We start from the raw sequence: 17,063 nt of genomic DNA on the forward strand, positions 1-17,063 counted from the left end.
CGCTAGTTGATAATAAAATCTGAATATTCCTGTTAATTACACTCGTATGCAACACATTTGTCTCTCGCGATGCTCTTGGCTGTTCAGTGAAGCCTCTCCCGCTAGTTGATGACAAAATCTCAAGATTCTGGTAATTACACTCGTATACAATTGCTAATTGATGACAATCTCATTTATCTTCGTTTGAGTATCTTACTGTACGCAATTTCGAATAAGTTTACTAAGAGGGTTAAGTTTGCTAAGAAACTTCAACTCTAGCTACATCATCATTGATACATCGATATTACAAATGGTACATTGAAGCGTTGGAATACCGAGGTCTATAGCGTGCGTGTAATGTGAAAAACAAAGAAAAAAATATGACTGTTATTATGCACAATTTAATGTTGTATGTCAATGCTAATTTGTACTGTAAAGTCATCTTAATTTAATTTATCTCTTAAAATAAAAATAGTTCCTGCAAAAAAAACACCACTGGCGCGACGCTCCCGATGCAAGTTCTATGAGTGCGTACGGTTACGTATAGATAAAAACGTGCTTGTGCGTGATTCGAGGGCATATATACGATCTTGGCCTGCATTGTAAACATAAAGAAGACCAAAACAACTATCGCAACGAAAACTAACCGCTCAAATAATAAAAGTAATAAAAAATAAAATTTATAGTTTTGCTATTCCTCGCCAATAATACTAAAAATTCTTCAGTTGTTGATAATAAAAACTTTAAAGGAAGATTCGTTTACCAATCATAGACTCCATCTGAACAAAAGCGGCAAAATATTAATAAACAGACGAATTGCTAATTATGTACTTCAGAATACAAAAGTAAAATCCTCAATGTAGTCAGAAGCAAGAGATGTAGTTACTTCCCTGCCCTTACGTCCCTGCCCTACGAGAAATTCCCAGTACAGGGCCAAAACGACAGTCAGATCTTTCGCCTACAAACAATAAATCTGGTTTTTATCCAACTCTTCAACGACGGACTAAATTGAAGAACTAAAAAATCAGACAAAAACAAAATCTACATTTTCTACTCAGATCCAATTTCGGCTGCTTCATCAAAATGCCCAATTCGCTACAAACTTGATGAAATCCATCTTTTGCGCGCAGATGAGAACAGATTTACATGTCATAAGTGAGAACGGTTTCAACAGGCAAATCTTAGATGTTTTAAAATTCAAAATTTTAAATCAGGCAAACATCAATTAGGCAACTTGAGTGCGTCATCAATCCAAAGTAGGTGGCGTGGCAATATTTTTAAACAAAATATCAAAGCAGCCGGAATCAAAATTCAAAGGTACGCATCAAAATTATCGGTTGTTGGAATTTACAAGTCACCTAGTGGTAATGACGACAGTTTTTTCTCAAAATTAAGACTTTTATTAACAGACTTGATTTCATCTTGATGGTCGATTTTAATGTTGATGCTTTGGACAGCGTACTTCCTTCAACTATTCGACTTGTCGATCTATTAAAATCATTCCATCTTAAGCTGCTGGCGAAGTCGCTCACACGAGTGGCCTACTACAGCATCGGCAACTGACATTACATTATCCCGAATCTTCCAAATGTCACAGTGCTTATGTTTAATACGGCAATATCAGACCACTATGACCAAAAAATCCGTAATACGTGGAAAAAAGCTCGTAAGGGAGCCCAAAATTACAAAGACAATAAGAGAGACAAGGCTAGAAAATATTACTCTCCTCAAAAGATTCCTCTCGAAAGAAAATTGGACTTTTGTGAAATCTTCTGATAATTTAGAATAGAAATTTAACATTTTTAATGATTGTATTCATTATTACCTCAATATTGGTCTACTAAAAATGTTACAGTTTTCCCAAAAAACCAAAACAACCATTGTATTACTAAAGTTTTTATCCGAAATATACAGAAGCACGGAGAAATTAAATTTCGAAATTTGTTTCCGAAATAATAAAAAGACTTACAAATAAGTGATCCAAACTGCGAAAGTATATGATGTCACTAAAAAATTCTATCATCAAATATTTTTATAATACAGTATGGGACATCATCAACAATAAAAATCAAACTAGAGCAATATGCTGATGACACAACTCTCTGCTTCAATGCAAAGTCAAAGATATTTGTGGTTGACCTCAACAACCACATTCAGTACTTTCAAAGCCTCAATCCAACAACAAATTCTTCAAAATCGATCTTTTTTTATTTTTGTTATTTCGCTCCGTAGAATGAGAGAACCCTATCACACATGCTATCGGACATCATGCTAGCAGATTCTATGCCTCACGGTCCCTTGAAACACACTTAGATCGAGGGTTGACATGAATTTACACACGTAGAATTCATTTGCGCAAAATTATCTTCAGGAATTTATACTTTGAGGTCAATAACCTAATACTGCCATAATTAAGTACTGATGATGGGGTGTTATGGTCTGATTTATCCACACTTTTCCTACAGATTGGTTTTGTGGCGAAAGTGTGCAAACAGTCAATTTTTAAGAGCGTTAAAATTGCAAAATAAATCGATTCAAATAATTGCAAAAATGAATTTTAGAGAATCCTACAAAGCTTTCAAACAATTCTGTTCTGTAAGTCGAAATGTACCCTGATAAGTGGTCGAGACATACATAAGTATGAGACGAGAGGCAGAGACAGTTATCTAACTGAAACGGTGGCTTATGAGCACTTGCGTAATAGGCTGGTTTTCATTTAATCAACCAAATTCCATTAAAAGTTCCCAGTTCCCACAAATCTCAACGCGTTAAGAATTCGTCTCAAACTCTTTTTAGCGTCAAAATAATTTGTATAATGTCGGCGAAATTATGGAACACAACTGGGAGACCAATCATTCACAAGACTGACCCCGACGTTGGAAGTGGGTAGAATTGGCGTATAGAACGAGGTTGAATGAATGCAAAAACTGTATGTCTGAATGTATTTTATCGTAGGAATGATAAAATTATTTTAAGTTAATTTTTAGAAGTTTGGTATACATGTCAACACGTTTTCGCAATAAACGATTTGACTTTGACTATGATATTGCTAGGTTTAACCGGCAGATAAGTTGTAAAGAACTGATCCGGTGAAACTAAGTATTTGTCTTTCCCGGTCTGATTGCAGCAGTTACCACCACACACACAAACACACATCACAACAAGATATCTGTTAGCTAAGCACACAGTATCGTGTCGATGCCAGGTGCTCCAGGCGAAATTAACAACGTAATGTATTGAAAGTTTGCGTGACCCCACCCCGTGGTACTCACGCCACCAACTGTATATCTCGCCCACCATGCGGCGCCCCGCCTCTGCTTGAGATGTTAATTGCAACGGTAATTGAGAGAGCTACAGAAACCACCTTCAACACTGAACTCAAAAATATCTCGAGAAGTCTCAACTGATTAAATATCCAAAGTCTCTATATATCTTGTGGAAAAGTGGTTTTCTTTATTTATCTTAACCGCGAAAGTAACCCCTATTTTCAAGAAAGACGACCACCAATCCCCACAAAATTATCGGCCTATCTCAATTTTGACAGTTATGAATAAAATATTCGAATAGCTTTTCTTAACACGAATGCTTCAATTTTTGGAATAAGCACAACCAGCTATCTGAAGACCAGTTTGGCTTCAGGAAGGGCAAGTCGACAATAGACGCAGTTGTAAATCTTGTCGACATGGTTGTAGAGGGACTAGAACGTCGGGATCACAAATTGAGTGTATTCCTGGACTTATCGAAAGGATTCGACTGTGTTGACCACTGAGTTATGGTGTCCCACAGGGCTCAACTCTCAGTCCAATTCTCTTCCTGATCTATGTCAATGATGTAGGTTCATCACTTCTGCACGGAAGACTAGTGCAGTATGCTGATGACACGACTCTCTGTTTCACTAGCAAATCAAAATTGATTCTGGAACAGCAGAGTTTTGTTGAAATCAACAACTGCGTCCAAAATTTTAACAGCCTAAATCTTAAAACAAATTCTGCAAAATCCAATTTTATAAATTTTGCTTTACGACCAGTAGATAGTCATGACGAGCCATCTGTTATGTTGGCTGACACCATGCTGGAAGAAGTATATTGTTCGAAATTCCTGGGAATATACCTAGATCGAGGGTTGACTTGGAATGAGCACATCTACCACGTTTGCTCCAAATTGGCATTTATGTTTTGAGGTCTCTAGCCAAATACTGCCTTAGTCAGGTTCTGATGATGGCGTATTATAGCTTGATTTACCCCCATCTCACTTACGGGCTGGTGTTGTGGGGAGCTTGTGCAAACAATCAATTCCTGAGAGTGTTCAAGCTGCAAAAACAAGCGATCCGCATTATCGCTAAGTTGAAATTTAGAGAGTCGTGCAAGGAAGCCTTCAAAAATTTGCAACTGTTGACGCTGCCCAGTCTCTACATCTTGGAAACAACTCTGTATTGTATGTCTAAATGTGCCATGACTAATAGCCAAGACATACATGTGTATGAGACTAGAGGCGGAGATGACTACCGAACTGGTAGTCACAGAACGGTGGTTTATGAACGCTTGCCTTCACAAGCAGATGTTAAAACACTCCAACGCTCAAAGTGTTAAAAACTCGTTTGAAACGCTTTTAGTGTCACAAACATTTTATAATGTTGACGAGTTTTTTGCTTATGATTAACAGACCACCAATTTAAAAAAGACTGACAAAAATCGTCGCTGGAAGTGGGAATAATTGGTGAATGAATGGATGTGGGCACGTCTGCAAAATTTTATGTTTGAATGAGATTTATTGTGGTGTGTTTGACAAACATTTTAGCAAGTAAAAAGTAAAAATTTGACATTTGCCATGTGTTGTATAATGTTCCGGCAATAAAAATCTTATTTGATTTGATCATCAACACAAATCAGTTAAATGGGATGGAGCCATCGGTTAAAGTTAGTTAGAGACTCCTATTGACATGAAATGTCATCATGTGAGTAAAACATTACCATTCAATGTTTGACAACAATAATTGGTAATTCATATTTTCTAAATGTATCTTGTGAAATAAATTCCAAGCCTCCCCAATGGTATCTTGATTACATGGAAATATGAAAGAATTCTAATAAATACTGTAGATCAAGAAACATCGATTGTGTGGCATGTCGACTGAAAGGAGTTCGGGTTAAGTGATTCACATGTAGTATAAAATAGAGAAAAATCATGTATATCATGCGATATATACTGCAATATATATTGAGGAAAATATTGAGATGACATATTACATAGATGAAAATCCATGGTTGAAGATGAAGAAGATGTAATTCATGCTGCAGGTGACAAAAGAATACCCGTTAATGTTAACACAATAGAAGAGTATTGCTTTAGTTCTTATGGAAGCTAACCACATTGCCCAGTGGCTTTCAAAATTAATTGTTATCATTGATAAATGAAAAAAGTTGTAATTTAAAATGTTCTCAGAGGATTCGGATCCTTTTTTCACTTATAATTGCGTATTCTGTTCGTGTCGCCGTATCTTTCGACAAGTTTCGCTGTATATACAGCCTAAAACGTTCATAACAAAATTTTCCTTGACGGTCATCGTCAAATAAAGCGTTCAGATGAGATAGAATAAGAAATTCATGGCCAGAAGGCTCTGAACAAATGGACCCTGGGTGAGTTGAGTTTGAGGACAAGGGAAGAAGCGATGACTGCACAAAGCAGTGTTGGGATTCTAAACAAAACCCTTATTGAGATCGTTCCTGACCCTTCTCTTGATTCAATTAGGAATGCCCCACTTATGGCTTGAATATACAATAACCCTGTGAAAGCAGCAGCTGAAGACCTGGTAGCAGGAGACATATTCCCTCTCTCACGTTCCAATGATTTTAGAAACCCACTCTTGGGAGCAACCGTTATTCAGACATTTCGTGTACATGAACACTCCACCACTGTTATCTCAGTGATTGTGCAAGGATCCTAGTACTAATATCGGTTGTTTGTTGCCATTAGGATAAGAAATCCGTGATTGAAACAGATTCCTTAGGTAGCATGGATAGTGGATTTCTTGGATAATCTTTTGGTGGAGGATAAGTGGTATACTGGATGCAGTGTAATTTCCTGCTGAACAGCTCTGTCCCATCTGCCTAAAATGTGTTACTTTCTTAATAAAGGTTGAGACGATGTGCGATGGATGGACGTTGGAATTCAAAATCTCTGAGATCAATACATTTTAAATGGCATCTGAGGCATTACAGAGATAAATGATAATCACTGAAAAATGTACACCGAATCATTAAACATTTAAGTTAACATTCGTGTTCAAGAATTTAATGGCAGCATTAACTTCGTGATTAACATTCGTAGTCAACGTTTCGAGGATACCAGCTCGAATAATAATGAACATGTAGAGTCGCCTAAAAGGAAAGAATTTTATTACATAATTTATTTGGGAATTTTGCGTTGATATAAAGAAGGTGATCAGAGCTATAGAAAAAAATCAGTCCAAGTAATTCGTTCCAGAGACGACAGTTCGTAATATCATCATGGTATTACAATAAATGATTGTTAGGTATGGATGCTTTATTTAATGGTGTACCCCCCTCCCCACCATACGTAATATTAATCGCCAGATCCTTAAATCGGACAGCACAACGGTGTCTAAATGATCATTACAAGGTAAACAATTATAAAAAATTAAGTTTTTTCGGATCTGTTAGTTACAGAGATATCAGATCCGTGGACGTACTGAACAATTAGAAGACGTTTTGACGTATAGTTCACACCACCTGTAGTGACAATAAGCAAGTACATGGCAAATGTCTAATTTTATCACACTACCTGTCCATCAAGTAAGTTTTGTTTCACTTAATGTAAAATTAATTATTTTTATAAAATCTTACAATTTTTATTTTTATTGACTTGGAGTACAATGGTAATTATAATATTAGTAGAAATAAAATTGTTATTGTCGAATTAAGTTACAAATTTCTTAGTTAATTAATTGTATCCTAATTAATATCTATATTTACAGTATTATAGTAAGGTTTTCTGTCTCAAATTAAACTGAATTCTAAATATGTCCAACTTTCTATATGAAAACTGCAAAATCTAAGTACGTAACTGGATTCCTTCAATTAACGAACTCATCACCAAAAATACATAGAAGAAGGCTTGAGCCTATCTTAAAAAAACTTGGTGGAAAATACATATTTTATTAAATGACATATTTATCACAGCTGTAAGATAAACCTGTGTGTGATGTTCGAAAGGCGATCAACACCAAACATACACAGATACAGTGTCTGATCTCCACCGGCTAGTCTGAGGGCGTAAACAATGTGTTAGTTAATTCCTCTAGACAATTATACCTGTTAATGTAGACAACATAGCATGTCTCCGTGTTGACTTCCCTCCCCACCCCGACACTTCCTCCTGGCAATGTTGTCGCCACACTATTTATAATAGGAGTCTGCCCTAGATGCACTGTATCTGGCTCAAAATATCCAAATGTAAAATTAAATTGTATATATAATTATATCGTGGTGTTGTTATCTATATTCATGGATTTTGGATTTAATAATGATTTTATACAGTTTTATGATGTTTTTACTACTTTTCGTTATGAGAAATACATCAACAAAGTTAGCATGCGCTGGGGTGGGAAATCCAACTCACCCACTCTTAAGAAAAACTATTTTTAGTTCTCTTTTAAGAATATTTGTGTTCGTCTTACATGGGCCAAACGTAAAGTGTGATTTAAGCTATCACTTTCTCTCGGGAACTGTAATATTACTTATATAAATACCATACAAATAGTAAAAAAGCTTAAAGTATCCTTCTTTCACTTTTAGAAGTTATTAAAATTTTATAAAGCAAAATACTTATTTTAAGCTAATCCTAATCCATAAAAAGAACGCTTTAAGAATGATAATAGTGATACAATAGATACAACGTACTTGGGGCCAAAAAACCAATATAACCCTCAATCAGGTTTACAGTATTATATTTAATTGTCCTTAGTTGCTAAGTGTTGTAAATAACTGAAACACAATTATTTTTTACTTTTTAGTTCCTTGTCAACATTACAGGTTTGGAAGTCCGTTTACTGTTATTTATTGTAACGATTTTATTATTATAAACTTGTATACAATAACATTAATGCCGAAATCAGATAACACGTAGGTTGTAATCACTGAACAAACATAACGAACGCCAAACAAGCCTGAACAATTTCTTTATCTTTTTTGGTTAAGTTTGGTTTTATTTATGTCTGTTTATTTCTAGTGTACTGTACAGCAGTAGATTTGAAAGGCATTTGTAAATTGAAAAACGATGGGTTGGTTAATAAGGACATTTTATTTTTTTATTGTTATAACCAGAGTTAAAAACGCACTTCACTTCTACCGAACAATACATTGCAATAAAATTATACCAACAAATTCTCTAGTTCCATTAGATTATCCGGCCATATTTTTAGTTGTTCAAGCAGTCCTAAAATGTGAATATTGACAAAGTGGATACGTTTTATTTTTGGTAAAAATTAACAAAGAATCCAAACCGACCGGGAATGCGAGTTCAAAGGCTCAGGGAGATTAGCATAGCATACATCTGGGTGACCTACATTCAATTCACATCTCCCTTGGCTGTGTTGTTTATGTGTTCTCGTATCTGACCCTTGATCAGACAACATTTTGTGTGATGTCACGCTAGAGTGTGTATGGAGGGGGGAGGGGGTGTCGTGTAGTGTTAATATCTGCAGCCAATACGGTATTATCATTGATTACTCGTGTATGCGGTATAAACAGCGTGTTCAATATACCGCTGTTAGCGGTTAGCGATTTCGAACTTGAAAAGCGTGGTTTCACAACAACTGGCGGGAAAACATGTTCTGACCAAGTCGGTTGAACACACAGAAGGTGTTCCTTATCTACGTTAAGTGGGAAATGGAAGTTTAGTGAAAATGGCAATTCAGATTAATAAAATTGTCTCATCTTATTATAAGCTCCATTAGAGGTACATTCAGTACAAGTAGCATTCAAGCATTGTTGAAATTGGATTTCTTCTTGGAAATTCAGGTTTTATCTTAAATTTGAACTAAGTAGCTTTTTCAAAACCTTACAAGTCATGTAAGAAAGACTTCACTTTAAAAATCCTAGTTTTAAAATTTTGTGTTTGAGGTTAATATTCAAAAAAACATTTTTCATGTACAGTATAAACTACAAAAAAATCGTAGTCTACGTAAATCTAACACGTTTACAAGGAGAATTGTATTCTATTTTATTTATTTATTTGTGTAATAGTAGCATAAGTTGTAATCTAATTTGTAATTCTTTGTAGAATAACTACTCATGCCCACCTTGCCTGCATGAAAAAAGCTTATACTGTATGTTTATCCATTTCCGAATACACTTATTCTTAGATACGGTTTGGACTTTCCTTGAAACTTCAATTTCTGTTTATATTGGCAAAATACACAATATGATAAATAATTAAAGTTTAGTCAAAACAAACAGACCCATCTTTGGGGGTATATTAGGTCTACTTTAACCAAAAACATAATTTGCTCTAAATGTTCATGGAAAATTAAAAAGGGTGAAACATAAGGAACTTGTATGCCAAAAATATATTTCAGATATCAAGATATCGTGGAGTAACAGACAATGCTAAGCGACCAAGCTAAATCAAAGTTTGCTTCGCTCAGTTAAACACAAAGAATATGACGTACAACTAGAAGACAATATTATAATTCAGTCACGAAAGGATGCAACAAAACAATGGACTAATTCAGGCTAAGGGTAGACCACAGAGGGTCGTCCACTCCAGACGTAAGAAAGTAAAAGATGAAAGAAAATGCACAAAGCTCATCTTTAAGGGCTTCATTAAGAGAACACCGAAAGTGTAATTAAAGTCAAACTGAAAACAAAGAGCCAGGGAACAAAAGCAGATTTCCTCAACAATACCATTATTTTGGTTGTCTTTGGTTTTGGGTTTTAACACTGATTTGGATTCAGGATATTTCTCTAGTACATTAGCGATTGTTCGAAGACCTACAACGATGTATAGTTAAAATGGATTCCCGCCAATTTCTCCTCCCGAAGTGAAGAGCTTGGCGGGTAAACAACAGACGCTTCGAGCGGTCACACTCCCGCCGGACCCGCCCATAAATGTAGAATCGAACGCGACAATCGATACAATTAATCAGCCACCAGAAGACAGCTGTTCGATACCACAGCCTGCTGTATCGCCGCCGTTGTCGCCACCCAGTCTAACTGTACTATATGAAGTGATTTGACATTTCCTTGTGCTTTTCAGCTTTAAATATAACACTCATAATAGTTTAAAATATTTATTCATTTTTAAGTCATTTTCTAATTAGATTTGGAAAACATGTAATGAAGATTAAACCAATATTATTATATACAGCATAAGTTTTGAAATCAAATAAACAGACGCAGATAAAGTTTAAAGGTAATATAACGTAATAAACGTAAGGATTGTAACATTAATATAAAGACATATCACGCCATCAAAACCACTACCTGCACTGGAAAAAGAACTAAAATAAACCGCACATTTTCGGCCGCAAAGATATCAACAAATTTATGTTAATTGTTGCATTCCCCAAAAATTAAACTATTTAAAATATAAAGGTCGTGACACTGCATTTTAAACATCCCTTGAACCCTTATTATCTTATGATAGGTTCACTTATTGGCGTTTAAACGGATCTAGAGCGTGTAAAAAAACAACAAAAAATGTTTTTACATTTAACTCTATTGTAACACCTTCCAACATTTTAGAGAAACAATACATTTTTCTTGAACTCCCAGTTATTACACCATTTTGAAAAGTAAGGGCACTTTTCATTTCAAAATTCTATGAATCATAACGAATTATTTAAAATATGCATATTACGAAAATATAAGAATTTTAAGTCGAAATTGTCAAAATAGCAGCATATCAAAACCTCACGTCAAATTAAAGGTCAATAAATGAAACCAAGAATAATTTCATATCGTTACAGATACAGGTAGTTTCCATGTGTACTGGATACACCACATACAACTGAAAATATAAATTACAATTAAAAGATATAGCTTGAAACTAATAAATAATTTTCTATAGAATATTTAACAGATATACTGCTCCCATCTGAAGTTTCAACGAATAAAGCTATCCTGTATATCTACAGAACAAGCAGTTTTTAGGATGAGAATTTTAGAAAAGGTCAAGTAATACCTAGAGATAGGTAACATAGGACACAACAGATGTCTAAAAATAGAAGGACTGTGGGTAGTTTGCTAACTGCCCTAAAGCTAGTTCTATAACAAGCTGACACTGAATGAACTAGTTCTCAGTTGTCTCGATACTTATATAGTGGTGGTATGCTATAAAACGTGTATTTTGAGTGACACGAGAGGTAACACGACGTTTATTTAACACGATAGGATTTGTTGTGTACTCCATTAACATGTTTTGATCAATTTCTTGACGTACGCTCACTCGAGGTCGCCAACCTACGAGAGTGATGTTGGGTGAGCTTATTTAAAATTGTCATGTCTAAAAATAAAAAATAAATCTAATGGAAGTCCTCTATAATTAATGGCCTCTATATCCATATTCCATTTAAAAACGTTACTCAAGCAGGATATAAGATATCTTTGCTGAATTAATTAAAATTTAGTACTGTACGTTATATAAACTAGGTTTTTACAAACATTTCACAATACAACGGTTGAAACCTCAATTTAGTTTGTATGACTAAAAAACTAAATCAAATCAGTTTTGCCTGAAAGTATTTCACGAGGTACGGTCAATATCTTTCAATGCGAGCCAAGCGACTACTGGCTACGATGATCGTCGACAAACTCGTATTATTGGAATCTCCTCCTACAAGACCTGATATGCCTTCACCACCACCACCACCCTTCGTGGCCGCCCCAGCAATTCGCCGTCTCAGCTATAATCGTGTCAACGCCTGCTGTTACTCCCAGGACATTGGCTGTTACCCCTCGGTGGTCTTCTGGTCACATGTGCGGAGGCGTTAAATTTAAAGTTGTCAACGGAAACAGTAAAACTTGTTCACCAGAACGGCCAAATGCTAACCAACAAGGTTAATGAACTGGTGACCATGCGTGATGAACTTAAATCTGAGGTAATTACAGTTTCAGAATGAACCTAAAACCATTTTTACAGGGGGTGGTGTGGCAATTTAATATCACCATTAGAATCTTTTAACACTAACAAGAAATCGGACATGATTTTTAAGGCCGAAGGTATCAAAATCGTGTCAACCTCTCTTATAGGACTGGGCTGTACAGATTTCCCAGTGGCTGTGATGACTCGTTTTCGGGGAGCTGGAACACCTTCTGAACAGTTTTTTTTTTTAGATTAAATATTTAACTACCGGAGATTTCAATATCAATTTTATGGACCCGTAGATCCTCTAACCCAGCTGCTTCGCGATGTTTCAGCTCTTAAAATCTAAAAAAAGTCCGTAATTCGCCAATAAGAGTGACACTACGACGAGTACTGGCATCTCGAACGTGATCGCCAACGTTCTTGACACGATGTTTTGAATTCGACGATTTATAATCATTCTGTTGCTCAGGAGGTCGTAGTTCGTAGTTGCAAACTGAAATAAAAAATCCGAAATTTTAATTTCAGTGACCTTCCAATTTTCCTACTGAATAAAGTTTTATAACTCGAGTGCTGGGTATCTTAGAATAACTTTAACAATATTGATATATGTATAGGGAATTCTTGCATGGATCAAATTTCTTGTCCTTTTAAAAAAATAACTCAATTAAAAACCGCAAACTTGTTCATAAGTTACGAAAGGAATTCTTTTTCTACCTCGAAAAATGCTTATATTTAAAAATTAAATTAAATTGACAAGTAAAACTCATAATTATCGATTTAGAACAAAGTCACATGTAATTATAAAATATATGTGCCTGCGAGTAGAACTATTTTGGCACACAAATAACCTCCGGGAACCAAAACAATTTGGAGTGCTACATCTTGTTACAGGGTCGTAGTTACCTTCAATCCCTGATCTTCTAAAAATCTTAAAACCAAAATATTATATTTGGGTCATAAAAATGCTATAAACAGTGATTGTAAACCCTTAAATATATAATAAATTATGGTATTGGGGTGACAGTGGATTTAAAAAATATAATCTGTACTTACCGGAATCAGCTGATCGTTATAAAAGCAAGGAAGACTTGATCGATGAACTGTTATCTGAAAAAAAGAAAGGGCAACATTTAATAATGCATTGGCACGTACATAAGTACAAGTATGCAGGAGATATTTACAATACTAGCCTAATATAGAAATGCACAAAAGTAAAACACTAATACTTTCGACCAACCAGTATTAACCTTTCTAAAACGTTAATGATCACAATTTCGAGGTGCAGTTCATTGGAGTTCTTTTCTAATTAATTGATGATTTGCGTAAGGCCCAATAGCTATTCTGCAGCAATCTCTTTCCATCCAACAATATGCTCTATCAGTTTCTTCACATAAACCATAATCAACTACCATCCATTTCTTCCGTAAACTCACGACAATCTTTCATTTTCTTCACTCGCCTTATAGCCAGTTACCATTGATGAATCTGAATTCTTCTGTTATAAAAGTTATTTCTAGGTCATGACGTAAAGGCAACGTTTAGTCCGAAGTAAATTTATATTTTGATTAATGCCAATCATCGATATTTTAAGATTTCCACTCAGCACATCCTACGAGACCACACTATTTTGTATTGTTTCCTGCACCCGCGCTCATTTAACCGGCTTCACTGTCAGTCCATATTACGAGCTGGTACTGGAATGGTGCCAGCAATCTGGTAATTATTGTATCATATATTTATGGTGATAATCTTCCACATTACAATGCTATATGTTGATATTTATTCCTTTTATTATGTATAAAGTATATTAAACCTTCAAAACAGAATATATCAATTGTTTTTAAAATAAAGATAGTTCTGCAGAGTTTTGTAGAATTATGTCAATTTCATAAAGTTAATAAAAATCAGTATCGCCAATTTTATGAACAAAATATCACAATTCTTTTTTTAATGTGTAAGACATATGAATTGGTAGTTGCTCCTGATGTACAAACATATAGTTCAGTAAATTAGTGAATTATTATTTCTGTAAGTACGAGTATTTTAAATAGTGTGTAGGTTCGGTAAGCTGTAATGTTTAAGGCGTCCAACCCTGTGTCTGAGTAAAAGAGCGCGGAGGTTCAAATCTTGTACCACTGACCTTGTACTGTATCGACTATCATTTGATAAGATCTTCGCACAACCCAATGATTCACAAGGACGGGTAGAATAAAAATATAAAGAGGATGAGCCTATACTTATTTGGAAAATAAAAGAAATGGATCGATCACAAGTTAAGTTTTTTAATCCCATTATTTAATTATATTCAATATTTAATTTATCTCATTCGATTATATAAAATAATTTTACTTCAAGAGTAATGGTTTTGACTCTTTTGATTCTTAAATAAGATAAATTTCAATATTGCGTACACCACTAATAAATATACTCGTAGGCGAGATGTTTTGTCTATCCTAATCCTATAATATTAGAAATGTGAAAGTAAGTATGTTTGATATGCTTTCACGCGTAAAATATTCAACCAATTGCGTTGAAATTGTACATGGATATTCATAGGGTCCCTGGGATGAATTTAGGCCTATTCTTACTTTGATAATCCTTTCGAGCAACGCCCCATTGGTATTTAAAGTTGTGAAATATTAATTGACAGAGCATTTCTAATGTAATCACCTGTTCTGTGTAAACATTGTCTATTATTTACAATTTGTTTAAATTTATAGTGAGTACAAATATTTTAACGCCATTTTAGATTTCAGCAATTAGGTAAGTACTCATCTATCTTACAAAATGCCACAAAGCATAAGAGGGTCAGAATTTGACACTGAAGACTCCCTCTGAAGCAGTCAGAAAGACTACGCTACAATGAAAGTTCGCTGAACTACTGTGCTTTTTATCTCGTGTATTTATTCCAGCTCGAAACGCTCTCAAGTATTATCAATATTTTTTAGTTTATAAAGTAACAATGCGTAAAGTCATTGTTACTGTTCTTTTAGCTGTACTTTTTTATCAAATATTAAATATAAAAGACAATAAAGTAAATTAGAATGGCCATTCTTGGTTGTGGTAACAAGGTAAACTCAACATTGGCTTCGGAAATATAATTCACTCGAACCAGCAATAGTCATACAAACGCAACGCCTACTAAATTGCGTGCAAAAGAGCAGGTAACTGCTAGCAGTGCAGATATGAGACAATTTCTAACCTTTACTTCATATTTTTAAAGACTGTTATCAAATCTAAATTATTAGTTGTCTTTTGACAAAAATAGGGTTCTCAGAGCTGTGTATGTATATATATATATATATATATATATATATATATATATATATATATATATATATATATATATATTCTTGGTTAGAAAATAAGCAAAATCATCAATGGGGCAAAAATAATAACATCGAAATAAATTACAATGACGATAAATATAGACTTGTTAACATATTTTCTTGATTGTGGCAACAAGGGAAACTCAAAATTAGCGTCGGAAATATAATTCGCTCTAGCTAGAAGTGCTCATATAGGTGCATAACTACGAAATTGCGCGCGAAACCGCGAGTAACTGCTAGTAATATTATGAATGCGATAGTAAGTTTGTTTGATATGCTTTCACGCTAAAACTATTCAACCGATAATACTGAAATGTTACATGGACATTTCTAGAATCCCTAAGATGATCATAGGCTTATTCTTATTTCGGAAACCCTTACGGGCTACGCCACACTGGTTTCTGAAGTTGTGTAATGTGTTGTTCAAAGAGCCAGTTAAATGTATTCAACAATCAGTTGTATATTGTATTTAAACAGTACCACCAAATGATTAATTATTTCAAACAGTACTTTCAATTTCAAAAAGGGAAACCAATTTATTTATTTATTTATTTTGGGCCACAAAGCAATACACGAGACATTAAATGCAATTTCTAGGGCCGAAAATCATTGAAGTGAAATCGCATCTATTTCTCACTGATGAGGTATTGATTAGGTACGATATTGATTAGGTATATAGATACTGATATAATTCCTACATGGACCGAGAAAATAGTATGATATAGCGAACATTAGCAAGAACTTTACTGTATCATGTTATTATCTTTACATATGGATGGCAACCGTCATAATGTAAGTATTTAATTGTGTTAGTATTATTAATTTTGAATTTAGTTTTAAATTTTCAATAACAATATGTACATCCGTACAATTTAGAAAACTATACTGTTTTGATTCCAATCTCATTACAAAATTATATATAGGTCTATTTATATTGCTTCTCGAAGATAGCAAATAGCAAGCTCCAATGTTGCGTTGGAAATATAATAGATTTGAACTTGAAGATCAAAACCTTAAATATGAGTTACTCTCGCTTTTGCTTAACTTCTGGTCCTTTTAATCACGAACACTGTAAAATGGATACCTGATGCACGATATATGACTAATTCTACTTTAACAATATAACTGGACCCTATCATATTACATCACAAGCGCTTTCACTAAGAAAACTACGAACTTCGACATTACCGTTCCTCTAAAATTAATCTAAAATAGTTCAAGTGATACTGAAATCGTGGGAGCTATTCAAACAAATACGCGGAATGTTGCATATTAATTGCGGGCTAAGCCACGGGTATGTGCTAGTGTACTATATTTTCGTGATTCTAACACAATACATTTACTTAATACACTTCACCATTTGTTGCCTGAAGAATGAGAGAATGATGGCTTTAATTTTAAATGGTAGACTTGTGTTTTTTCCTATGTTCGCTAGGTAAAATAATGGCAGTGTGTGTTACTTATACCCACGTTACTTATACAATTGTAACTTCTAGAACTTATTACTTATTTATCCTAAGTCGGAAGAGAGATCGTTCTTAGATAGATCTAGATATATGTAATCTAGATATGTTAGACAGAAAAAGTCATTGCGTTTATTATGTGTTTGTTCTAGAAATTTAGATTTTTATATGTTCAAAAGATTTTTAT

At 34.4% G+C, this 17,063-nt stretch overlaps 1 protein-coding gene across 2 annotated transcripts in view; it reads right to left on the minus strand.

Annotated features, from left to right (window-relative positions):
* LOC124354007 overlaps positions 1–17,063 on the minus strand; it is a 292,185-nt gene that overhangs the window by 225,787 nt on the left and 49,335 nt on the right. For both annotated transcript variants that reach the window (XM_046804121.1, XM_046804120.1), the window contains exon 2: positions 13,138–13,191. The gene's annotated coding sequence lies outside the window, so the exon portion shown is untranslated. The remainder of the gene's footprint in view (positions 1–13,137; positions 13,192–17,063) is intronic.

This window comes from Homalodisca vitripennis, chromosome 2, assembly GCF_021130785.1.
Source record: "Homalodisca vitripennis isolate AUS2020 chromosome 2, UT_GWSS_2.1, whole genome shotgun sequence".
Lineage (NCBI taxonomy): Eukaryota > Metazoa > Arthropoda > Insecta > Hemiptera > Cicadellidae > Homalodisca > Homalodisca vitripennis.